The sequence below is a fragment of the Syngnathus typhle genome, linkage group LG18 (assembly GCF_033458585.1).
Source record: "Syngnathus typhle isolate RoL2023-S1 ecotype Sweden linkage group LG18, RoL_Styp_1.0, whole genome shotgun sequence".
Taxonomy (NCBI): domain Eukaryota; kingdom Metazoa; phylum Chordata; class Actinopteri; order Syngnathiformes; family Syngnathidae; genus Syngnathus; species Syngnathus typhle.
In genome coordinates, this window is record NC_083755.1 from 9262024 (window position 1) to 9288073 (window position 26050).

General features: G+C 44.3%; 1 long non-coding RNA gene across 1 annotated transcript in view; it reads right to left on the minus strand.

Annotated features, from left to right (window-relative positions):
- Positions 1 to 5608: 5608 nt before the first annotated feature.
- LOC133171416 (uncharacterized) overlaps positions 5609 to 26050 on the minus strand; it is a 32541-nt gene continuing 12099 nt past the window's right edge. The window contains exons 2-3 of the long non-coding RNA XR_009718778.1: positions 24404 to 24444; positions 5609 to 5658 (exon numbers count right to left, since the gene is read on the minus strand). This is a non-coding gene — a long non-coding RNA (uncharacterized LOC133171416). The remainder of the gene's footprint in view (positions 5659 to 24403; positions 24445 to 26050) is intronic.

The following is a 26050-nucleotide window of genomic DNA, read 5'->3' on the forward strand; positions in this document are numbered from 1 at the left end:
TCACATTGAGAAGCAGCTTAGCCCCTTTGAATTCACTTGGGAATTCCATCGCTCTAATACGTCGATTGAGAAGAACGCTACGTCCCGATCGGCCCTCGTCCATTCACGCTCCCTCCATTGCATTGCTCAGGGGACTTCCGACGAGAAGGCCTTTTGCATCACGCCAAAAGAGTGTCGCGTGGACCACCAGGCGTTGAGCTGCTATTCAATATGACCTTTTGGAAAAGCCTGTATTCCAATAGATACTCATTTCCTGTTGATCTAATTAGCGCCTAAAGAAATGTGTCTTCATCAATTATTGAGTGAAAACAGGAGAAGGTCTATGGGCTGCCATTGTAATGGATTTATTATGGTTGAGGGGAGGACCGGGGGCGGGGGGTATTATTTATTAAGCAGTTCTTTAATTGTGTTGAAACCACCCGCTGACACATGCACCATTGACAAGTGGCAGGGAGTGCAGAGTCCACATTCACCACGGAATACACGTGTGACATTTCAATTGAAATCGTAGCGATACGAATCTTCATTTGGGAGCCACGTGAAATTTGCCTGGGCGAAGCTAGCAACATTTTGCTAGCGCAGGCGGAAAGGTGAACTTCATCTGTCGGCCTTATCTTGCACTTTGCAAAGTTTTCCTTCCACGAATATTTCCCCCTTTCAATTTTTAATGAACATCAAAACAAAAGTGCACTAGAGAAAAGCGGCCGTATTCTTCAGATAAATCATCAAAGAAAGATCAGATGATGATGATGATGATGATCCTTCCCCAATTTCCAGCCCGGGCAGATGCCTTTCCTCGACTATTTTCTTACGATTGTGCCTTCCTCAGAAAGTCGAGCAAGCGAGTGTAAATTGTAAAGTTGATGGCACCGAATGCTGGCTCATTTCACTAGCAATTGGCAACTCTGCATCCGCAGCAAAATTCCATCCCGGCGTGGGACGCAAAGTGCTTCCCAGCCAACGGGAAGGACTCCTGTCTGTTGGCTATACACACACAAACACACATCTGGAGTAGATGGCCAAGGGGGAGGGAGCGGAGGAAGAGACAGAGAAAAGCTGACTTAAACATTTTTCTCCATTTCACAAAAGTAGCTGTGCTGCTGTCAACATGATGAATGAGAGTATAAAAAGTGAGAGAGAGAGAGGCATAAAAAAAGAAAGCAGAGAGAGAGCGCAAGCAGAGGCAGACGGGGAAGAATGCAGGGAAGAATACGTGGTTTAGGGACGGTAGAGTTCTCTGACCTGAGGATGTGACAGCAGCTGTTGAACATTTCCAACAATGTACACCATGTGTGTGTCATGGCTTTATAGGAGCATTGGTTGCAAGCATGGCCTTTCACTATGTTAAGGATTAGGCAGTCAGCACTTGCACAGATGTTTTGACACCATCATCTTCATGAGCCCCCATTCAACAGACCGAGCCTCAGGATTTGAGCTTAGAAGTCTACACGGGTATGAACAACTTGAGTCCTTTCATGACTTTGGGATTTTTTCAACAGGGTGGATTGACTTTTCAAAGCAATATTTGGCTGCACACATTTGGATTCGGGGGGTTCCATCCCAAAGTGAGCTTCACAAGACGCCCTAATTGTCCGTTTAGTCGGATGAGAGGGCAGGAGTGCAGGCGGTAGCTCCTGCTGGCCAGAATCAGCTTATAGAAGTGAAGAGAAACAAACAGCACTTGGAGTAAGTGTTTGGGCTGCATTCAGTCTAATGCATTGTCGTCTACGGGCGGCAAGCAAATGAAAATGAATATTCATTGGGAAGTGCCACTCTGGGATGGCCCAGCGGACCCGCTTGCTGATTGTGATACATGGCAGCTGACAATCAGCTGGCTCCATTGCAAGTGGGCCATAACCTAATGTTTGCGCGCTGATGACAGTGCGAGGCAGCGGGCCGGGCACAAACACACCAGTAATTGGACATTACTCCTGAAGAAAGGGGCTAAAAGCATCTCTGCCGCTCGCTGCGCTGACATCCCTCTTTTACTCTCATCGCAGCCGTCTCCATTTGCCTTTGCTCTGGCCGGCGCGCCTTTAATTCTAATGGGCTTTTTGGAAGTGTTAAAAGCAGCTCCGAGGCACCGCGCGCCACTTGAACAAATAGAAAGAGAAGTGGAAGGCATTTACACCGCAGACACCGTCAGTCGTCTGGCTTGCTGTGCGTTCACGCTAAAAGGCAATCAAATCCACATTCAGCCAGTGTCTGTTGAACTTTTCCTTCCTTTGCCCGTACATAGCCGCAACACTTTGGTGTGTGTCTGAGAGGTGCACGTGTCACGTAGTGAATAACGCTCACGCGGAAGGTGGCTCTCCGCTCCTTTGTGCTATCATCCTTAAGGCCAAGCTTGCATTTTTAATGAGGAGGGAGGAAACAAACACAGCGTTACACGTACGCCAACAAATGACCGAGGTCGGATTTCCACGAGCGATCGACAGTGATCAGCGTACACTGGAGATCAATTTGTCTATGTCGCAAAATGGCTCCCTTAGCGTCAACGTATATCCTGAGCATCCTTCTCGGATTGAGAAAATTGTGAAATATTGTGAACAAAGCCTTTGGCGACTGGACAAGCTTTGCAGCTGGCTTTAAGCAATGGCTGGCAGCTTAAGCGCGCTTATATCTTTGTCTCTGATCAAATACAATGCAATTTAGAAAGGTACATTTCATTTTGGCAGATTTGGAGGGGAGCATCTTTCCTAAGATACGCAGTGGCTTTTACCTTGAGCAGCAAGCGATGTTTATCCCCGTATCTGAATACACGTCTTCAGAAACTACCAAAAGAAACTGGAATATTGCAGTACTTTTGTAAGGTGACTTTGTAAAGGATGGATGGATGGATGGATGGATGGATGGATGGATGGATGGATGGATGGATGGATGGATGGATGGATGGATGGACGGATGGATGGACGGATGGATGGACGGATGGATGGACGGACGGGTGGACGGACGGACGGACGGACGGATGGACGTATGGATGGACGTATGGATGGACGTATGGATGGACGTATGGATGGATGGATGGATGGATGGATGGATGGATGGATGGATGGATGGATGGACGGATGGATGGACGGATGGATGGACGGATGGATGGACGGACGGGTGGACGGACGGACGGACGGACGGATGGACGTATGGATGGACGTATGGATGGACGTATGGATGGACGTATGGATGGATGGATGGATGGATGGATGGATGGATGGATGGATGGATGGATGGATGGATGGATGCTGGATGGATGGATGGATGGCTGCTGGATGGCTGGATGGATGGATGGATGGATGGATGGATGGATGGATGGATGGATGGATGGATGGATGGATGGATGGATGGATGGATGGATGGATGGATGGATGGATGGATGGATGGATGGATGGATGGATGGATGGATGGATGGATGGATGGATGGATGGATGGATGGATGGATGGATGGATGCACGGATGGATGCACGGATGGATGCACGGATGGATGCACGGATGGATGCACGGATGGATGCACGGATGGATGCACGGATGGATGCACGGATGGATGGATAAAAGGCACATTACCAACATCTTACAACCGTGTTGTTCCTCAAAGGCAATTATTTGAGCTTACCGTTCCGCCAAAAATGTTTTAATCAACCTAATGTGCAGAAAATTAATTTTCACTGAAAACATAATTGGGGGAGTTTGGCCGTAGGGGGAAGATCCTCTGGGATAGAGCCTTGTCGACAGGCATTACTGTAAGTGACTAAGTGGGGATACATGTATGCCACCATTCACACAACTTCTACCACGGCAAAATACCATTAGACATTGTACTTTTTATCATATGGTGCCAAGGCCATGCATCAGCGCGATAGTCTGAAGCTTGCACTGTCCAAAACGACATGATGGCTCATGCAATATGGATTTGAAGGCTTTCCAGTTTAGTGGCGCAAAATGGAGGTGGATGGAATGGAAATGTATACAAATAGCCACATGGCCTGATTCGTAGCCACAGAGTGACCCCTCGGGCGGAGAAAACTGCATCTCCAATTGAATGCCTAGGAAAAGAAAATCCAAAATCTGCACCACTGTTTTGCGAGAACACATTCAGAGCAAATTTACTGCACGGCTATATAATGGCACGCAAAATAAATGGATGAGAACAATAGAGGGGGGAAAAAAATAAATAAATAGCTTCCATTCAACGATGCACATCCGACACATTGTGACACTAAACAGCTCTTGCACCATATCAGCAAAACACATCTCCTCTTCAAAGGAAGCCGCAATTCTCTAACCAAGATCTTTACTTTGAGTAGTGCGCTACTTTTCAATTAGTTTCATGTCAGCGTGATTGGGCGTCAGAGCTTTTGATGGGCCTGGAGGCCTGTTGATGAACACCGATAGAGGCTAAAGAAGGCTGAGCTGTAATTGCTACGATGGGTAGGGAACAATGCTGTGTGTGTGTGTGTGCATGTGTGATTACTCAAAGTCCTTTTATGAAATCCCGTCACTTCTCATGCGATCAGAGTTTTGCGCTAAAATATTCAAGGCACTGGAAAATGACTTCTGAAAATATGTACAGTAATACTAGAAATCATGGAATAAATATCATAATGATTTATAATAAATATAGGATGAATATTTAAATATAGTATATTTAAAATTATATCTATAATAAAATATATGTTAAAATATATACATATATATAAAAATGGTGGTGTGCCGCAGAGTCATCGCATGCATGCACCGTGTATATTTCCACACATCTAAGCTAGTTGTCATTGATCCGCAGCTCTTCTATTAGATTAGTATCGACGGGGCGAGAGAACAGATGGCCAAATGTAAAATTTCTCCGCGGTCACTTGAACCACATATCTAATTGAAAGAATCATAATCAGTCTGTGATGATCAAACTGCATGATGTACGCATGCTAGAAGTGTGCTGCGGGTGAGCCATTTCACATTTCACTCCGAAAAGGCTGGATGGAATGAAAGTGACAGGAAAGAAAGAAAGAAGCCAACGGATAGATGGATAACGAGAGGCCAAATGTAAAATTTCTCCGCGGTCACTTGAACCACATATCTAATTGAAAGAATCATAATCAGTCTGTGATGATCAAACTGCATGATGTACGCATGCTAGAAGTGTGCTGCGGGTGAGCCATTTCACATTTCACTCCGAAAAGGCTGGATGGAATGAAAGTGACAGGAAAGAAAGAAAGAAGCCAACGGATAGATGGATAACGAGAGGAGAGAGACAGAGAGACAGACAGAGAGACAGAGAGAGGATGTCCAACAGCATGGCCCAGGCAGCAGCTGAATTAAAGAGCCTTTTTTTTTTTTTTTGCGGCGTTTAATATCCATTCATTGGCTGGACTGCTGACACAGTCAGAGCACTGCGCTCAGGATTTATAGCCACTAAGAGTGGGCATGCCCAGAACCAAAGCGCTGCAGTCAGCACATTTGCACTCGAAAAGACAGCTGGCTGCACACATGCGCACGCACGCACGCACGCACGCATGCACACGGGCAGGCAAGCACAAAAAGCATCACCTGGGTACCGGAGGTGTTTTAAGATTTGGGAAATGGTATGCAAAATAAATTTTAAAAAAAACCACCACCAACCTGCCCAAATGGGGGTCTCCATGTACAGCCGACTGGTCGTAATGAAAGGCCCTGTTGACAAGCACAAAAAGAAAGAGGGAGAAGCATTTGAGCTATTTAAGACATAAACTTCCATTGGCTCAGATAAAGAGCAAGAACAGGATGGGCTACCTCTTGCTGCTGCTGCTGCTGCTCTATTGTAGTAATTAGTTTGGCGTAATGGCAAGACGAGGCCAATTCGGATTAAAAATGTATATGGCAAGCGTGAGATGGTGGCAATTGTGTGAATGTGAGCATTTCTTAAATGGCCGCCATTCATCTAATGTGTTGCTCTTATTGTACGCGATAGGGGGAGCTCAGAGACACATCGAGAATTAGTGCTTTGTAGAAAACCATTTCCAAGGTTGGTGGGATGCCTTAACCCAACAAAATGTGCCATCCAATACATACGGTATGTTTGTGTGTGTTCCAGCTGTGAAAAGCACATTGATATTCTTCTCTTTCATCTTGACAAGCACCAAATGGTAAAAAGATTCAAAAAACAAGATGAAACGATAGGACTAAAAAAAAAAAAAAAGATAATATTCAAATATGTAAATGAGTAATACAAATCCTAGAAATTGCTAGAAGACAAAAGATAAGAATATTAAATAGTAATGAATTCCAAATGAGCTCTCTCCATTTGCAAGATATAACACAGTTGAAGCAATCCAGACATCCCCACACCGGCGGTGGTCACGATGGCCTCTAATGAATAGCGGGAGGACCGATAACAAGATTAGAGCTGGGGCTTTGAAATAAAATGAAACCAACAATCATTCTAACTGACCGTATTGAATGAGGTCAGACATCAGTGAGTAGAAGCCAGTGAGTGATGTCACCGTGTTTCCTTATCTGAGCCACTGCCAGCTTGTGCGCTCGCTCGCTCGCTCGCTCGCTCAAGGAACATGATTGGGTTATATGTGTGTGCCCGTGTGTGTGTGTGTGTGTGTGTGTGTGTGTGTGTGTGTGTGTGTGTGTGTGACTCGTCAAGGGGCCACCCGGCAGGTGACTGGGCCTGATTCCATTAACCATCCGGTAATTTGACCCATGTTTAATCAAATCAACTTTAATACCTCCAATCAAATTACATCAGCCTCCTGTGTCCTATCACACACACTGAGACACGGAGCTGAAGAGATAGCGGAGGATGAGACCAAATTTGAGTCCAGGTATTGCCTAAGTGCAAAAGGGAGCGTTTGAAATAAATGAATAGTCAGCAAATTCCAAATATTTAAGATGAAGAAAGTATGGGAAGTCTCCCCAGTGTGCAGATTACATCCATTCCATTATAAGCTTTTTTTTTTTTTTTTTTCTTCAAACAATTTATCAGTACTACTTGGCAGATGAGTGATTGCTGATATGGGAAGGTTGTAAAATTCAATAGGAGTTAAAAAAAAAAAAAGGCCTAATTATAATTTCTTTTATAATAAATAAGGTACAAAAATAATTCATGGATAATTAAAAATAATATGCTAAGCAGCTTGTGTGGATTTAAAAAAAAAATTGCATCAAGACATAAAAGGTAACAAGCTGCAATAAAAAAAAAAAAAATCATGTCATTCACTAAATCCCTCCTGGTTTGGAATGAACAGGAAAAGTCATTTGCTTAAGAGGGAGGAGTGGTTGGGCTGGGCTGGGCTGGGCTGGGCTGGGCTGGGCCGGGCTGGGCTGGGCTGGGCTGGGCTGGGCCGGGCTGGGCTGGGCTGGGCTGGGCTGGGCCGGGTTGGGCGCTACTTTTCGATTAGTGATTAGGAGGATAAAGAGCAGTGGAAGTTCCTTAAGGGTGGATGCTTGACAATGGCATGAAGACTGTTTTCCTTTTTTTTTTTTTGATAGTAATGATGAGAGCAGAGCTCAGAGGATGTCAGCTTTTAATGCTGGGATCACAGCTTCCCCGCCAGCAGTAATCTCATAGATTTCATCTAATTTAATTGGAAACTCCTTCACTTCAACTAATGGGCCTTTTTATTTTCAGATCTCGACATGCTGCCGGGTAATGCTGGCCACTGATGAGACTTCCTTGGCTACGCCGTCCCCCCCCCCCCACACACACACACATTTAGTCACAAGACACAATTACCCACCATCTTATTTGTTTACTCATAGATGTTGAGTAAATAGTATTTAAAAATAAATACAGAGAAAAGATTCAAATTAAAACAAATAAAATAATAATAAAGCAAAGTGTTAATATAAAGTAGAAAAAATAAGATTTGAAAATTTTGAATTTTGGTTTAGCGGTTGCAGTTCTAGGAGTGTTTCATAAAACCGTATCACTATAAAAATGTGTCAATATCATCCAAGAAACGAATGGCTGACTCCATTTTTCACCAATGCCTTTTTTTAGAGAAAAAATGTTTGGCCGTCATCTTTCCCTCCAGTTGACTTGAAGTCGTTTCACACAAATCTAACTTTCTGGTTGAGTGTGCTTACTTTGTGAAGAGCCACAGTCCACAGAATGGAGGTTTTAGTTGCCACTAGCGTTTATTGTGCCAGGGCCACATAAAAGCTTGATTGTGGCCATATACTCCAGTATGCTTGGCTGTGCGTTATGGCCACTGATCTTTATGTCTCTCTGCACAGGAGGAAGACCATAGCCTCAGCAAAATGTTGGCTACATAGGCATTTGTGCTCGCCTTGTGTGACTTTGCGAGTGCGGGTGTTTGCCTGAACTCCCGTACGCCGCCGCCAGTTCATCTGCATACATCCTCCCAGGGGATGCATACAATAGGAACACTTAAATGAGGCATGCATAAATGGATGAAGCGCCTCTTGCATCTTATACAAGGCCTTGTGTCGATTTTCCTAGCCGCATGTGTTTTATTCTCCTTTCTCACATATGCCTAGCGGTGGCAGTTAGGTAATTGAAAGGGGAGGAAGAGAAGATGGAGCGGGATGAAGGCTGAGGGTGAAGCTCTTGGCAACAGAAACAATTAACCCCTGAAATAATTCAGGGATCAAATGTGCTGTAAACACCTAGAATGGAGAAGAAGAAGGGAAGAAGAAAAAAAGCGAGGCACGGGAATGGTGCGAGAGGTTGAATGATTGAACGGAACATGAAAATCTAATGAGTCCCACTGTGGCTACATGGAACAAAGACAATGCTGTATTAGTGCATGGATGTGTGTGTGCGTGTGTGTGCATGCGTACAGTGGACTTGTATTGAATTTCACTCAACCTCTGTCTTTTTGTAAACATCCGAATGCCTGGAGGTACAATGGGTGAGCGGTAAGCTGCCATCTCTGCTAGGGTGAACTCTATTTCACGGGTTAGTGCTACAGTGAACAATAACAGCATCAAGCCTCTTGGCTTCATAAAACATGCTACAGCGCAGGTTCTTTGTCCATTTTTAACTCCGGCCGGCAATAACTGTCAACAACGGGAGGGGAGTCTCTTGAAACAACTAAGCTTGACAGAAGAATCATCCCAGTGGAACGAGCCACCCTCCAGTCGAGTCGTTCATATTTGCCGCAAATGATGGCAGCGGAGCATCCGGTACTATGAAAATGGAAATATTCATTTCAGACCTTTCCCCACTAAACGTAGATTTCCCACAGTTAAGTTTCAATCAGCCTTACTTTGCTGAAACTATGGCGGAAGATCAATTTGCATTGCACAGGGACATCACCTCTTTTTATGTATTGATTGATTTTAAATAATAACACTTCCAACTGAAAACATCTCCTATCGCACTAACTCATGTGGACTCATGGCTGTGTTTTGCTGATAAACACTCCCAAAGTGACACCTATGAATCAATTGTACAGTACATGACAAAATAAATGGTTGATACATTTGGTGGAAAAGAAAAAAAAGTTAGCAGAAGCATAGAAATTCCCCCAAAGATTTATACTTTCAAAAAGGCCACGTAAACATTCTATACAACCTCGGTCATTGTCAAAACTGCTGATCTCGGAATAATCCAAGCTAGCATTAGCAACTTGTATCCGTGTTGGAGGGGAACAATGCAAGACTAATGGGCGAGTGAGGGAATTAATGGTTGCGTGCACATATTCGGGAGTGTGTGTGTGTGTGTGTGTGTGTGTGTGTGTGTGTGTGTGCGTGTGCGTGCGTGCGTATGCATGAGTGTTGTGCAGTCATCATGGTTATTACCTCCATTTGAACTCAAGCTAATTATTATATAATCAAACAGACCTTTGTAAATACCGTAGCTCAAATTTGTGAGCAGAATGACTGTTTACATGTTGCACTTTCAAAGTCAGGATAAAGTCCAAACTACTTTCTGTAATAATTCATTGAGTCTCAATCAAGCAACCAATATTTTTGGACTCAAAGCGCCCGCACTGTGTGTGTGCTTTTAGTACATCGCTATACTTGTGTGTGTGTGTGTGTCAAAGAGAGAGCACCCCATTCTGCTGACAATCGCAAAAAGAAACCTAATGCCCCCCCCATACACACACACACACACACACACACACACACACACACACACAATACTCCACGTGCACTTCCACACTCATCCTGCTGCCTTTGCTTTATTGATTCCTAAATGACACCGGAGTCACTGTCATGGATCTGCTGCGACCACTCTGCTGGCCTGTCGCTTTCATTCAATCTACAGTGAAGCCAAACAACACTGAGGATTGAGTGGAAGCTTTTGCCATGCTTACAGGGGTTTGCGGCGTTGTGAGCGTGAACACAGACGAGTCCCAGAATTCAAATATTTGCTAACTTTTCCCATCTAATCCGGAAGAAGGCCGCAAAATGGTCATACTCTGACAGAGAAATTGATTTTGCAACCGACAGCCTCCTCTTCCCGTGCTCAACCGTCCGACCAAGTCTTCATGAGTCAGACAGGTCGGGAAAGTTGGCTAAAAAGGGGCTTTTTTAGCAAAGTGTAAAGTCCACTTTAGCCATAGATAGCACGGCCTCCCTCGGTAACTCAAAGGACCTATTCCTGTACTGGAAGACTGCTGCTATACTGATGGAGCTCTCCCCAGAACTCTCGGCCCAGCAGCCCCGAGGCATTTAATACCGTCGTAGTGGCAGGGAGTAGCGGCTCAGAACGGCCATGCTGGCAGAAACCAATTCCCGCTACAGCAATCTCATTCTTTCAGTCATTCCCCACAGTGCCTGGCAATAGGTGGGGAGCAAAGTTAGGGACCTTTTCTTTTTTCTTTCCCGGAATAGTGGTTGATACCACGGGACATAAATGATATAGAATATTATTAAGTTAAACAGTATGTTGTCAAATGAACTAAATCTTTACTGACCTGGATTATTTGTCAAAAAAAATGTTGATAGACAAGCAAATACATCCTTCTTAATTTATAAATGCATTTATATCATCTATTTCGAAAAAAATAATAAGTCACAATGCAAGACCGGCATCCGAGAAAAGCAGCATATCGACATTTGTCATACAGCTTGTATGGAGTAAGTTACACTAACATGTGAACTGTTTGAAATGGATTCATAATTAGCATCAATAGTTGAGTGTCGCTATATCGAGACTATGGATCGGTCCTGGCTAAATTTGGACTCAGGCTATGACACTGAGCTACTGAAACCACGGGCATTGTATACGTAGCATTCTACAGATGCCTACAGAAACACGGACAAACAAGCGCGCGCGCACACACGCACACACACTTGTCCAGAAAACACTGTTTGCTCCTAGTAAATAAAACATAAAGCCCATGTTTCCTTCCCAGAAGAATGGCATATTACAATTTGTGCACAGGACAGCAAAGTTTGCTGCTATTGTGGAGACATCTCTATTGGCTTGCGCTCCTCCATGTCCTCCTCTTTCAATTTATTTTCATCCAATTCACCACAATGCATGTATAACAACACTGTCATGGAAATAAATAAGCGGCCTAGGCTCCAACTGAAGCTTGCTCTGGATGAGGGAATCAATTCATACTTGGTGTTTATTGTACTCATATTTGGATGTGATGTGAAATGCTGATTCTCTGGTGGTCTGCAGTAGACTGGATGAAGTTCATTTATGATCACCGTGCACACATGCTATTGTGGCTTTTGAAAAAGCCTTTTGGAGTGCTTTACGTCACCCCTCGGTGAGCCCGCCATGAGTAGCTGTCGTCATTCATGAAGAGTTACAGCTCCTAACTGCTGATGGAACACAAAGACCGGAGAGAAACAACAACAACAAAAAGCTGCAGGACGGGCTCGAATTAGGAGGAACACAAATCGTTTTTTGGGAGGGGATTTTTGGGATGTCCGAAACAAACCTGCCGACTCTAATTATTTACTGTCAGTTACAGGTACTTTAAAATCAATACATCAAGAAATATTTTCTCAACTAATATGAAAATAATCATGAGAAGAGAAAGAACTGTGCAAAAGAATCAAATCTGGATCAAAAGAGCAAGTGTCTGATGATGAAACGGTATTGGAAAGAAACTGAGCAAGAAACAGAGCGAGAGAGCGAGAGAGCGACAGAGCGAGAGCGCAAGAGAGCGAGAGAGAGAGAGGGGGCTGGGTTTCTTAAACTAATGAGATATTGATTCGGGAGATACACACCTCCTCAGGGCTTCCGCCTGACACTCAGATAAATGGGCGGCCATTCATTACCAAGAGAGAGAAAGATATAACACTCATGCATAGAGGTGGACGAACGGGTCATGGATGGCAATAGGAAGAAACTGCTCCAAAATCAAATCAAATCATGAAACATATTTCCCGTCGAAAATTGAAACATCACAACAACTGTCAAACAATCTATCCTTTGCCCCTTCCTTGCTTTTATAATAGTGTTCTCAATTACCGAGAAAGATTTCCAATGAATGAACCAGGGTGATCTATTTTTTTCTCACTTCTCAACCTGAGCCCCAAAATAGCCCATTGATTTTGCCCCCCCCCCCCCCCTTTACTGGAGTTGGCCTGTTATTGCCACTCCACATCTTAATGGGTCAGCTATCGAGTGTACACTGATTGTCTTAGCTGGTCGGCGAGGGCCATTGACCCAGCGGCGGGCTGTCCAACAATGGGCCCTGTGGGATAACAAAGCAAGTCCACAGACAACAGCCACGGAGATAAGTGCCCTCTCCAGTGACCAAGTAGGCAATCAAAAGGCTAAACAGATGTTGAGTGGAATAAGAAGAGTGCCAGACTACGAGTACTGAGGTGGTGATTGAGCAAAATCGACAACGCTCACAAATAACATCGTTTACAAACCTCATGAAGCCGGTTCACGGGGGGGCAAAAAAAGAAGAATCCTAGCGCCGTCATTGGGCGGTGGTCATATTATGCTAGCCTAAACATACTTTCTGGCAGAGTTTTCAAATGATAGCTGTCCAATTCTAGTACGAATGAATGGCATTATTTATAGATGGATCGGTTTTTTTTTTTTCTTCAGATGCTTTCCATGTTTTGTTTTGTCATCAAAGAATCCTTCGGATTGTATCAGTTGGTGTCAACTTAGTCCCAGCGCCATCCAAACAATTAAACAATTTCCGTCTTCATCCGTTTGAAAAGATTGACTTTCAAGCCAATATCTGGAAGCTCAGCCAAGTCCCTCTCCATTTCACTCAATGGTCATATCGGGATGACAAACAAAGCTAAGGGACCGGATCGAGACAAATTTCCATTTGTGCTTGCGAGGGGCTCATGTTTCCGTCCGTCTTAAATCTCCCTTTGCGCCTCTTTGATTGTTTGGAAACTTGACTATCATGCCATATGAATTAGTATCTGCACTGATTCAAGAGCTGAGCTGGCAACGTTGTCGCTAGAAACGCAGGACATCTGGGATGGAGTTGACATGAATGATTGAAGTGATTTGGACGCAAAGCACTGTCACAACATTTGCGCCCCTTGTGCTGCTTCCCTTTGCAAACCTATTTTTCTTCTCTTTGCATTTAAGGCATTTGTAACAGACAATTCATTACTGGGGATAATCCTGAGAAACAATTCGATATTTGTCCTGCAAGAGGAAATTTCCTTGACACGCTTTTTCTTTTAAAAGTGAACCTAAGTTGAATAAGTGGCCATTGTTTACCTCTTTGTTGGGGTACAACAATGGGCTTTCTATATTGAATTGAAAAACTTTGCATAATGGGAATAAGTCCAGAGTCGACAATTTCCATCGCAGTCATTACCATAAGTGTAGCACAGCACTCCGGATTTGATCATATATGCTTATTTTTACTTAGCTGCAAGCCAGCATATCCTTTAACGTGTCCGAAAATAGCTGAGTAGCCAAAGCAGGAGACGTCAAATAAGTTCGGGACCGTTATATCATGGGCCAAATCCAAGCCCGGTCACATCTCTTGTGCGTCTACCACGGCCGTTGAACAAAATCATGTTTCGGACACAAACATGGTCCTCAAGGCTTTGCGGCAATATTTCATTTCTCCTCTTCTCATCCTCACCTCGGCGCAAGTTCAATTTAATCGTGCGTCATAACAAAATCTCATTGGAATGGGAACAATCCAGTGCTGCCTAATCAAATGAACAAAGCCCTCCTTTGATTTTCAATGATCTCTGCTCCCATCTCCAGCTGGCGTTATTTGATAGCCTCCATTGGCTGCCAGCCATGAGGCAAATGATACTGTCCATACAGATTGACCAATCACATGCACACTTACACTTAAGAAGAAGCAGACCGACTGTAAAAAGGAGACCCATCACTTTATTTACCAAAGAGTCAACGCTAAAGCCCAATAAAGGCAATGAAACATGGTCCTTCACACCAAATTTGACATTTTCAAACAATCACTCCTTTTGTACGATAAAACAAAAGTAACGAGTTCACGTCAGTATGGGATTGGCAGTCCTAATTGGAGGATTAGCCCGTCAATCTGGGATTGACACCGCCATGATAGGAGGATTAGCCTGTCAATCTGGGAAGGGCGCTGTCACCGTCGGAGGATTAACCTGTCAATCTGGGAATGACACCGTCATGATTGGAGGATTACGCCGTCAATCAGTCAAAGCTCATATCAGTCCCCACCGTTCAACTTTGGTCATCAGTCCAAGGCCCAATTGGTTCAGTGAATATATGACGTACGCCGTCGGGTCGGGTCCCGGCTGAGGTGGACAGGGAGGAGAGACTCTCTCAGGCTGAGGAGATTCATGTCTTTTATTAGCCTCTGACAATAACTGTCAGCCAGCATTTCATATTCAAAGTAATGTGTCGAATTACACTTTTATGAGCAGCCTCTGAATACATTTAGACAGTGATTTTATTTCTGAATGTGATACTTTTCCACACATTATCAATAGTTAATGTGCTGAGAATGATAGCGGTAGGGAGAAACACCAGAGCGTGCGTGCGGCCAACTTTCTTTATATCGGACAATTTTGGACAAGCATGACGGAAATGACCAAATCTTATTTATGTATACGAGTAATATGGTGGTTTATGACACTAGGGGAACACTGGCACGTATTCTTTCAAATCTGTGATGTCAATATCAACACCTTAAATTGATGCTGCATTGGTCAAACTAGAAAATAGACAAGTTAACACGAGCGAGTGTATTTTGATTTATTTTTTTTGACCAGGGCCCAAAAAAAGTGTGCTTTTTTTTTTTCGACTTTCCAGGATGATGAAATATTTAAGTTATTACCTTGGTAGCCCTGGCTCCCTTGTTTCCCAGCATCAACCTAACATTTTTCTTTCCAGCCCCTCGTGAAGGCCATTATTGCTGCGAAACAACATTATTTCGACACAGCTGGCATATTTGAATTTGCTTTACTCTTGGAAATGCGCATGCCCAGAAGAGTACCGACAAAAAAACCAAAACTATTCAACGATGACATCATACAAAGAGAAGGGAAGATTACAATTAATTGAAGCGTTTGTTTTCTCTACATTTCAATCTTCAGATCCAATTTAAGACAAAATCATGCATGTGATTTGAGGATGAACATTGTGGAAGAATGGAGCCCAGGTAAAAAAAAAAAAAAAAGGTGAAACATTTCAACATTGTCTCCCAAAGTCATCTTGGCTATGTCACCCACAAACTGTGTGTTCAAACTAAATCCTCCACTTAACACCAATCAATCATGGCGGCTTCTTTGACTGTCAAGGCCTCAAAGGGAAGGAAGGCCACACATGCACCAAACATGCAATCCTTTGATAGAATTACAAATCTGACCTTTCGGTTAAATGACTGACTGCTGGCATTAACCGCTGACACTCACATTGCACTTGGACTGATTCAAGCAGAGCTCAGCAGTAACAAAAGTGCACGTCATACCAAATTACAAAATAAGTGCGACAAATACTTTCCGTTGTAGTAAAGGCGCCAGGTTGCAGAATCAGGTGTTACCATAGGAGGGAGGGAAAGCAAACGCTCGGGAGGACCTTGACGCCGATGCGAGGCTCGACAACCAGCGGAATAAAGCATGCTAAGCGGAAGCCGCTGGATTTACGGGACCTTTACCCCAAAGCGCCATTATTTTCCCTCCCAAAACGTTAATGTCACACAGGGCGCTCCTAAATACATCTTTGCCTTCATTTAAGGTTGCGCAATGGAGAAACTCAGACCATTGCTCTTCCCGGAGGCTGGGGGGGGGGGGGGGGGAAAGCGCTGGAATCATGGGAATTTTTACAAACATGTGGGAAAGATGATACGCACGATGACACTCACGAGGCCCTACGGTCGGCGTGGGCTAACAAATGGCGCCGAGCGAATGGCTTCTTGCTCAGATATGTCATTTCTGTTGCTCGGGCTAACAAGCGGCCTCTGGCAAATAATGACAGCTTATATATTTCTTGTGAATCTCCATGGACAGAGGATACCTTCCTTTGTATGCCTTAAACATTCATTTTACATCAGGAAAATATGGCGCATAAAGCCCAGGGCCTGTTCCGACGCAGGCAAAGAAAGGAAATATGGCACATTGCAATTACGCAGCATCACGTAATGAGAGGTGCAAGGAAAGACGACGCTTAATAAGCAAAAGAGGAGCAATCTGCACTTCCCAGGGAGTAACTAATGAAGGCTTTAATTAAGTGTCAAATGGAACCGAGGCCTCGGAGGCAGAGGAGAAAGCAGCAAAATATCTCCCGCTGGGTATTTCTTCATATTTGTCTGGAGGTTAGAGTAAAAACCGGCGTGTGGACGGCAAGACACACACACGCAGTGAGGGTATCAAAAACGGAGCATGTTTCGGAGTGTCGTCTTTGTTTTTCGCACTGGCCCGAGTCAGGCAGGGGCAGGCCGCACACGCTCTGTGTTATCAGCCAAGCTCCAAAAGGTAGATGGACGGACGCGTTGGCGCACAATGATAAGAAACGCAATCAAGACTCGAGAATGGTTTTAGCACTATATATTCACCCGCAAAGTTGCAACACTAACATCAAAAGTCACACCTGGGAGAAAACACACAGCATCCAAGCAGAAGGTATAGCCGACATATTTCGCATGAATGAATTGCACGTTTTCAACAGCTGTTTATGGGTTGTTGTGTTTAAAATAAAGAATTAAAAAAAAAGGAGGAGGGAACGGATGAAGCCAGGTGCAGCAGACAGACGGGGAATTTAAAAAGTTGCACTAATCGGGCAAGATTTTCAGTTCACTACGTTTGTTCTTACGCTACTGAACGTTCTAATGACACGGAAATGCAAACACAAGTCAAATATGTTTGTCAAATACATCAAGATCATTAACAGTGATCACTGCTGTCGATTGCTTCGCTTTCATGCAGTAGCGAATGTTTGCACTGCCATCTCTTGGCAGATCCCAAACACGGGGCTCCAAAGCAGAAGGGATTGATTGGATTGGCTTAGTAGGGAGGGATGAGGATTTATTTCAACGGCTCCACAACAAAGAATAATAATAGCAAAATAGCATTAAGAAAGGTGTAGTGATATCATGTAGCGAGGGCTTACAAACAGCAAAGGAAAATTGCATCAAAGTATGAACTCGTTCAAGCCAATTCCCAGTGTGCAGCAAGTTGAAGCGATTTGCAGTGCTGAGGCCTGACCACCAGATGGTAGGATCGCTACAGTAATAGCTACAAACCGGTCCTGGGTTTGCCTCATGATTCAAAAAGAGGAAGTGAACTCTCTTTTGCATTTCATTTGCTTTTTCATTTACAAGTGTTGATTACGGATACCTCCTCCATTTGGAGCAGGGCCAAAGGTTTTAGCCTCCAGTTCTGAATCACATGCATTCATCTTGTGACAGAGGATCTAAGCATTCAAATGTCATTTCTGGCAAAATTCAAATGTCTAGTCCGAGTTGGCTTTAATCTGCTCTGGACATACAGGCAAGGTGCTGACATTAACGGGCAGTCTGTCTCAACCCTGTCACACTCCAGGCCGGAAAGGGGCGGCAGTTGGGGTGTAGTTTGCATACTTTCCAAACATCAGAGAGGCGGACAGGTCAGCAAGATATTAAGATGAAGAAAGGATGGGCAAGACTTGATCCAGGAAAGAAAAAAAAGAAAGAAAAATAAGACACTGAGAATCATGAAAAGAAGAACAAAGAGAGGTAGGCGGACAGTGAAGGACGCCTTCCGTGCTAAGCAGCGTGGATCAGAGCGCCGTGGCGCCTCCTATTCTCGGAGCGAAACAATCTTAGACAATCAACTGACTTAGTGATGAGCAAGCACAATCTTCCGCTGGAGGACAATGAACAGACGCTTATTCACGTCCTCTTTTTGCGGAGGGCCGCAAGCTAATACACCTTTCCGTTCGACTCGGAGGAATCTCTCAACTCGTTTGTTTGCATCTTAATAACAATCAAAGTATGAGATTCCTTCAGACAGTACCTAGCCGCCCTATAAAAAGACTGTCTGGGGGGCAGGGATGTGTACAGCCCATGAATGGCCATTGGAACAAATCTATGTTATTTGGCGAGTCCTCGCGGAAGCTAAGGTAGGCATCACAATTCTGGCTACAGATATGTGGAATGAGATTGCCAGTGTAAAGACGTGCGCTGAGGTGTGCAGAGTGCTGAGCGTCTTTGTCGATGAGAAAGAAATTGATTCAGAAAAGGTTAGAATAAGCATCATTGTAAGCATTATTACTATCTACGTGTTCAATTCAGACTATAATAAATAAATAAATACATCCATTTGCTTTTCTGAAGGCTCCTACGCCCAACTGAAATAGCTTTGATGTGCTCGGTACAATTGCTACGTTTCAGGTCACTGTGAATTTGTCTAAAACCAGCTTGACTGGTTTCATCTCGTGCGTTCGCCTTTGCTTGATCAAAACATGAAGTTCCTCACCAGAAGCAACGGTGTCTGCGCCACAGCCTTTTCAAATCCAATTTAGAATATGCCTCTTACAGCTAAGGAGGGAGCATTTCCTCATCATCTCCGGTGCAAAAAAGAAAACCAATGTTTATACGCGGACAAACGCACCTTGAGAGGAAAAGGCCACGCGCTGCTTTCAATTTGATTTGTATTTGAAAATACTCCCCCCCCCCCCCCCCCCCCCCCCTCACACACGGCTTAAATCCCTCCCACGGGCGAGGAGATAGTGCAGGTAAAGCCACTGTGGACAAGCAAATAAGAGCTGAATTGCTAAAACTGCTTCTGCTGCTGTATTCATGAAGCGAGCGAGCTGGGCTGGGAGGCAGCATGGGCAAGGGAGGCTTTCGAAGGTCGCCAGTGAAAGTAATTTCAAATCCCTGAAGGTGTCTCTCAATGAATGTCAATAGAAAGCATAATGCTGCTTTTATTCGACACTTTCCGATGTGGAATGGCTGGCAGGAGGCTGTGGGATGGGGAAGGGGGAAAAAAAATGAAACATCCACGAGGGCTGACCGGTAAACAGTCCTGCTGAATGAAGCGGGTAACCCGGGATCTGCTATTTACAATGGCTAACGTTCCCTTCTGACACCTGAGTAGAGGATTAGTGGAGAGCCGTCGGTTCTTCCCTTTCCACCGCTGCTATATCCCATAGCCCATTTTAATCCCTAAAACAGAGCAAATAGAACATCCATCCATTCATCTACGGCTTATTCTATTCAAGGTGATGTGTTGCCGAGTGCCTATCCCGGCTGAATTGAAGTATATTCCAATTGTGATCGCACATCCACTACAGTAGGGGGCAGCGACACGCTCATGCTCAGACTTTAGGAAGCCCATTTCTTGTTTTCCTATTTTTCTTGGCGAGGGTTGGCAGAACAGAAAATATTTGAGAGGCGCTACGTAAGATGTTGCACAAGCGCTCGTGCGGCAATACAGAACGAGACGATTTGTTTCAGCGATTCACGATTCATTTGATTCTACTACGCATTTAACAGAATAGGCCCATCAGCCTGATGGGAAAAAAAGAAGACCAACACAACGGCTATTCATCATCGTTAAGTAACGGCTGGTAAATTCATTCATACCACAGAACATGAGGAAGGAAATGACCCTTAGAGTCACCATTGAAAGTTTATGTGTGTTGCAGTTTTGATTCGATTGAATCAAGGCGTGCTGGGATAAATGAAGTGAGGAGTTGGACTGTACAGAGCCGACATGTATTAATGGCCACGATAGCTTCTCGAGACACTGCTAATAACCCATCCAGTGCTGGCAAATAGCGAGGAATGAATTACGCCAAGTTTGCTGACGTTTGCCTCCCTCCGCTGATGCAAGAGCTGCAGGGAAGAAATGTAACCACGGTATTTTGGGCGGAAAATGGTTGAAAAATCAGATGCATGTTTGCAAAAAGACATGCACATCCTCCCCCTCTCCAGCGGCTCGAATCCATCTCGGGCTTTTCAGCCGTTGGGCTTTAATGTAAACATTGTGATAGCACAATCAGCCGCAGTCCTCTCCATCCTTCTCTCCATCACTCTCTCGGTTTTTCTTCTCCTTGCTACCGGGCCAGATAATGAAATACATAAATGCAACATGTCTTTCTTTTTGGAGACAGTGGGCCCTGTTCCTCCCCTTTCCTATTCTACCTTTGATGTCAGCGCGCGTTTGGCTCCAAAACAAAGTGCAGAAGAGCCGATGAATAATGGAGCCACCTTGGAATCTCAGCAGGCCCGCTGCAGCACAGCGCTTCAAAGCTTTATGAGCTTGCGACAACACCGCTGCACTGATCATCTGCTGTACGGTCACAGCGGGCGGCCGGGCAGCGACGGAGGGACCGGGTCGTGGGCTGAGAGCAGGTCAGCGGACTTCCATCGTCACTTGCTGTTGCCCATCTTTCAGACATTCCTTCATTGGAGCATATGGAAGTCAATTATTTCAAGCAATATCACAAACAGGACACAAACTAGTTGAGAATGGAATCAAGAGTATTTCAGCGGCTTGAAGCCTGGCCTCTTGCTACCCCAACACTGCATTCCCCTGTCCCCTAATTAAAACAAATCCTCCCCCAAAAAAAGATGAATCAAGTAAAGCCACACCCAAAGCCCTGTACGGGAAAACGGAGATTCGGTGGACAGGACGGCTTTGCTGATTTTGCGAAAGGGAGCTGGCAATTACGAAGAGGAAAAAAGAAATTGAGAGCAAAAATACAAGCAGAGGAGAGGAGGAGGGGGGAAAAGAAAAAAAAAGAAATTAAAACACGATTTGGAGACCCACGACCGTGTGTGGGAAATATGAATCGTGAACAGCCTGACCCTTTTATGAAATATGTGTTCATTTCCGCGACATGCTTTCAAAGCACTTTGTAGCCTCTCGTCTATCTTGAAGCCAACCCATGTCCTAAATGTGTTTTTGGATGATTGGCTTGGACGCACGGGGGGGGGGGGGGGGGGGGGGGGAGCGAGTCAGCCTTACTTACCCTGTAAGAGTCAAGTGTTTTCAAATGTATCCCGCAGCGTCAACAATGGCACTGCTGGCTTAGCTTCATTACCATAAAGAAATTTAGCGCTGGAGATTCCAGCGGCAACAAAATGGTGAATAGATGAGAGCCAAAGTGAGGTAGGTGTGAGTGAGATGGATGAAGTAGAAGAGAAGAGAAGAGAAGAGAGAAGGATGGATGGAATTAATGGATGGATGGATGAGAGGGTGAAACAAATGCAATCATATGTATTGGAACGCTGGAAGCACAAGAGATGTACTATCAATTGCAGACCTGCCTAAAGAAATAGTTGGAATAATGTTTACTACATGTTTTTGCATTAACAAGCTGCAGTGGTTTCCCCATCCACCCCCGCCCCCCCCCCCCCCCCAATAGATTTTTGGAGTGGCTTTCAAAGTTTAGAAGAAGAATGCTATTGTGTATTCCAAAAGAGAAACAGCTGCAATATTGACAGTAGAAAAATAGGAAAGGAATACATAAAAATACCATACACGTAGCGTAAAGAGAAAAAAGTTTGTAGAGTGTTGACACATGGCAAGCAAGGAAAATGTTTTGCTTCCAAGCAGATAATTGTGAAATTTCACATTCAACACTCCTGCCCAAGTTAAAAGCAATGTTGACTATGTTGGCTTTTGTCATATCTATTATTCACGTTTTGCTATTTCAGAGGATTGCCATGAAAATGGAATTAAAGAAAAGACAAAAACATTCTCCTTGCTTTTGAAATATTTGCCTGGAGCAGAATAAACCTGCCACGTGCCTTTCATGTTTTCTTTTCGTTGACAAATGTTGCAAGATAACACACACACACACACACACACACGCGCGCTCGCTGACCTTGCCTGAGTGTCGATTGTGACCTACAAAGATGTACAGCCTGGATCATATCACAGGTAGCAAGCACTAACACTAACTTATGGAATGAATGATTTCAGGGGACACCAGACAGAGTCGGGGAGTGAGTGACTGGTTAGTTGTAAGAAAATGTGTCAAGTCTACTGTACATTTGTGTGAAAGTGATTGCACTCGTGCATTCTTAACTGCCCTGCGTGTATACTTAAAGCTGCATCATATGACGGCAATATATTATTCCAAGTGTCTCTCCCCGTGGAGCTTTTACTGAACACAAGTAAGCCTTCCTTCCGCTTCCCAAAAGCTCCGGTTAAAAAAAAAATCTCCATCTCTTTCTTTTGATTTGAAATATTTCACAACAGCAAGAATCCCATAGGTACTGTCGGCTCCACCTGCTGGGGTAGCTTTAATAGACACAAACGCCTGACAGATATGTTTGAGGAAGGTACCCTGGGGGAATCTGAGCAGTTATGAGTTATTTATTTGCACTTGTTTTGCTCATTATAGAATCAGAAGAGATTTCAAGTGCAGACAGAGGAGCGGAATAATTCAGCACCATGGATAGCTCCCGCTCCTTGTTCCGGTTACATGGCTTTGGAGGGCTGTCCCTAGGAGATTTCTTTTTCTTTTCCCCATTCAAAAAGGTTTTCAAACTGACAACGCGTAGACACAGCCGGCGTGATATAGAAATAGAACGGTCGTGAATGACCTCCGTATATTATCTAGTCATTTACAGAATGCTAGCGGGATGAGGACAGGGCAGCATCTTGTCTAATCATCGCGAATGCTACGGAATAAAGTAACCAGGTGTTGCCGTTTTGCATGGCGTTACATCAGGCCTTATTACAGACGCAGACAAACACACATTGCACTCAACTCTGATGACTTCTTGCCGGGATATGTGATCACCTTCCGTTCTTATTCTGTGCCTGTCTGATCGTCTCTGTGTCGCAGGTTATCTGTCTTTTTTTTTCCTCTCCGTTTCATGCCGCAACCCTTGCCCGTCCGTCATCTCAGTGACGTACGGGAAAATCGGAAACAGGTGCGATCCCGCTACGGCGGGTTTCTTTTGAAACATTGATCACGGAAGAGGTCTTTGTCGAAAGAAAAACATTGTGAAGACTTGCAATTCATTTCACAATACCGCCACCTCCATTGCATCCCTTTGAACTTCTAAAGAGCAGCGTTAACATTTGCGTGCAACTGCTATTGGCTAATCCTCTGAATTCGGTTTCGTCGTGTGACTAACGCGGCCGTAGAGTCGCTTTTATAATATTCCATGACTGAGACCGCACTAAAACTTAACCCACACCAAACGACATCTATTCTACTCCACAGCGCTGAGGAGAAAGTTCAAGGAGAACACCAGCGTTGTTATTTTAGACAGTAAAAGTCTAAATGATGACAGATACAGGCCTTTGCAGAGACAATAAAGCCGGTTTTACAATTTAGGAATATACAATACTCAGAACGGCGCTAGTCTCGGCAGGCGTCGCAAAGAGCAAATAACGGTCATGAGCAAATTCAAACTGCAGGTGAGTGAACTTCAAAATGTACCACGTTGGAAACAAAAGACCACGTGCTGCTCAAAACTTTTTGTTTTATCATACGCTATGTCAAACACAGCAGAGGACCGACAAATGCCTTGTTTTCAGCGTGCTTCAATTCCCTACACAGCAGCAGCAGCAGCAGCAGCAGCAGGAGCAGCTCAAAGACCTGAAATTAATAAGGTTTGGATTTTTGGAGTGTTGTGACCTAGGGCTGTGTTCAATACAAGCCCACGGTTCCACTCCCACTAATGAGGGAAAGGCTATTCATTTCAAGGTGAGTCGGAGAATGAAAAGATAAAATAATAAAATAGATATATATATTGCTCTCAAAAAATAAAGGACTCGGAGAGGTGCCAAAGCAAGATACATTCTTTGAGAATACACATTGTTTTTTCTTGCTGTGCCCCTCCCTCCCTCGCTAAGCACTTATTGTACAGTCGAGAGCTCATTATCATATCACAATGTCATTTATTGGCTACTAGTGAAACTTTAGAGCAAATTCACTTTGTGTCTGAGCATCCTTATTCTAATATCTTTCATCTTATACTCAAATTTAGACCGATTCTAAATTTTACACAACAAGTGCTGATCCCCAAGTGATTCGGTCAAGCCATCCTTTAAAAAGGAGTAAGAAAATGGACTGACTGTGAGAAGAGGAAAAAAAAAAGTGTGTACTTACTGCGCTGGACAAGTCTTAACGTGTCTTCATTTGATGGAAATCTATGGAGAAAAAGAAAGGCAAAATATGAAGTGTCATTTGAGCTATTCATGTCGTGCTGTGGGTGGGTCCAGCCGAGAGTTTTATACAAATAAAATCGACACGGGAGTTGGGCGTACAGGCCATGGAAGTTGGTTGGAGGTAGAAAAGGAAAGATGACGATGAGGATGATGAGAGAAAAACAGGATCCAGTTTATGGTTCTGACAGAACGTTTTCCAGTTATTCCCCATCGTTTTGCATTGTACTGTCTTCTCATATTCATTCATTGCTTCATCTGAGCCACTTAAGTGTATCCTAGCAAGCATGTGGTGACAATGAGCCAGGTCAACAACTTCTGCGCTCAAGTCAACATCAGGTATTTGAAAAGCCAGATGAGGAAGATCGCTGTGATAACCACATTGGATCGTAAATCAGGTAGAACATCCAAGACTGGAAGTCATCAGCAAACAAACAAGCCATGGCGTTGTCTATCCCCTGAGGGTGAAACCCATACACATCCGCTCATTCACTGTCATGGCGTGATTTATGGAAATATTACGCCAACCAAATTAACAAATGACACGGGCCCGTTGCTTGCCTGCCTGCCTGGGTGGCTGCGTGGCTGCCCGCCCGCCCGCGAATAACACACAGTGGGAATTCATGCAGGGCAGGGCAGGCCAGGCCAGCATCCTGACACGACTCCTCTGGATATTCATATTTTCTTTCCCTGCCATTGGTTCTTTATTTAGCACAGTTCCGATCCACTTTCCCCGAGGTATTGAGACAATCCATCCTGTCAGATTTATGTGGTTAACCAGGGATGGGGGGGCACCAGAGTTTGACAGTATGCATTTCAGCTGCATGGGAGTGTTTTGGGAGGGTAATGAGGCTCTTGCACAAACGCTATTAGAGGCTTACTGGACCATTCGGGACTTTTTGGACTTGGAAAGTCACCCATAGGGGAGGGGAAAGGTATTCAAAGTTATGTTGATGACTTTTTCTTTCTCAGCTCAATACTTCAGGTAACGGAACACACTGGCCAGTGAACCGGAGGTGGACAGAAAAATACTTTCAATAGAGTCTATCAAAATGAAAGCGTTTGCCACTGGATGTGACGATCCAATTTTCTCCAATCGATGCGATTGGCATTGAGCAGGGTAAATAAGGATGGATTGTTTGTCCGTTAGCCCACTGCGCTGTGTAACCAGCACCTAAATGTAAAGTGACAGTGCCCCCCCCCCTTTCCACACCACCACCACCACCACCCTCTTCAAGTCAGTTAACCTCCCTCTCTTGAATTCAAGTTTTTTTTTTCTCCGTTGCACTACTACTATCATTACGGTTACTATTATCATTTTTAGCATCATTTGCATTATTAGCATTATGTGCAAAATAGCCCTTAAATGAAGAATATTTCCACACCCTTTATCTTCCTTTTGTTGAAATCAGTCCGTTTTGAGGTGCTTAGGCCCAACTGCAGTTTGGCACTGCACAAGTAGGCTTCCTTCACCCTTTTTTAGTCTGGAGTGGAGGCTGGAAGCTTTAGCAATATAGCATTGGAAAAGATGGGTTGTTTTTTTACTTTCAGGCTGAAGGATTACACACAGAGGTTCATCTGATATCGGCAC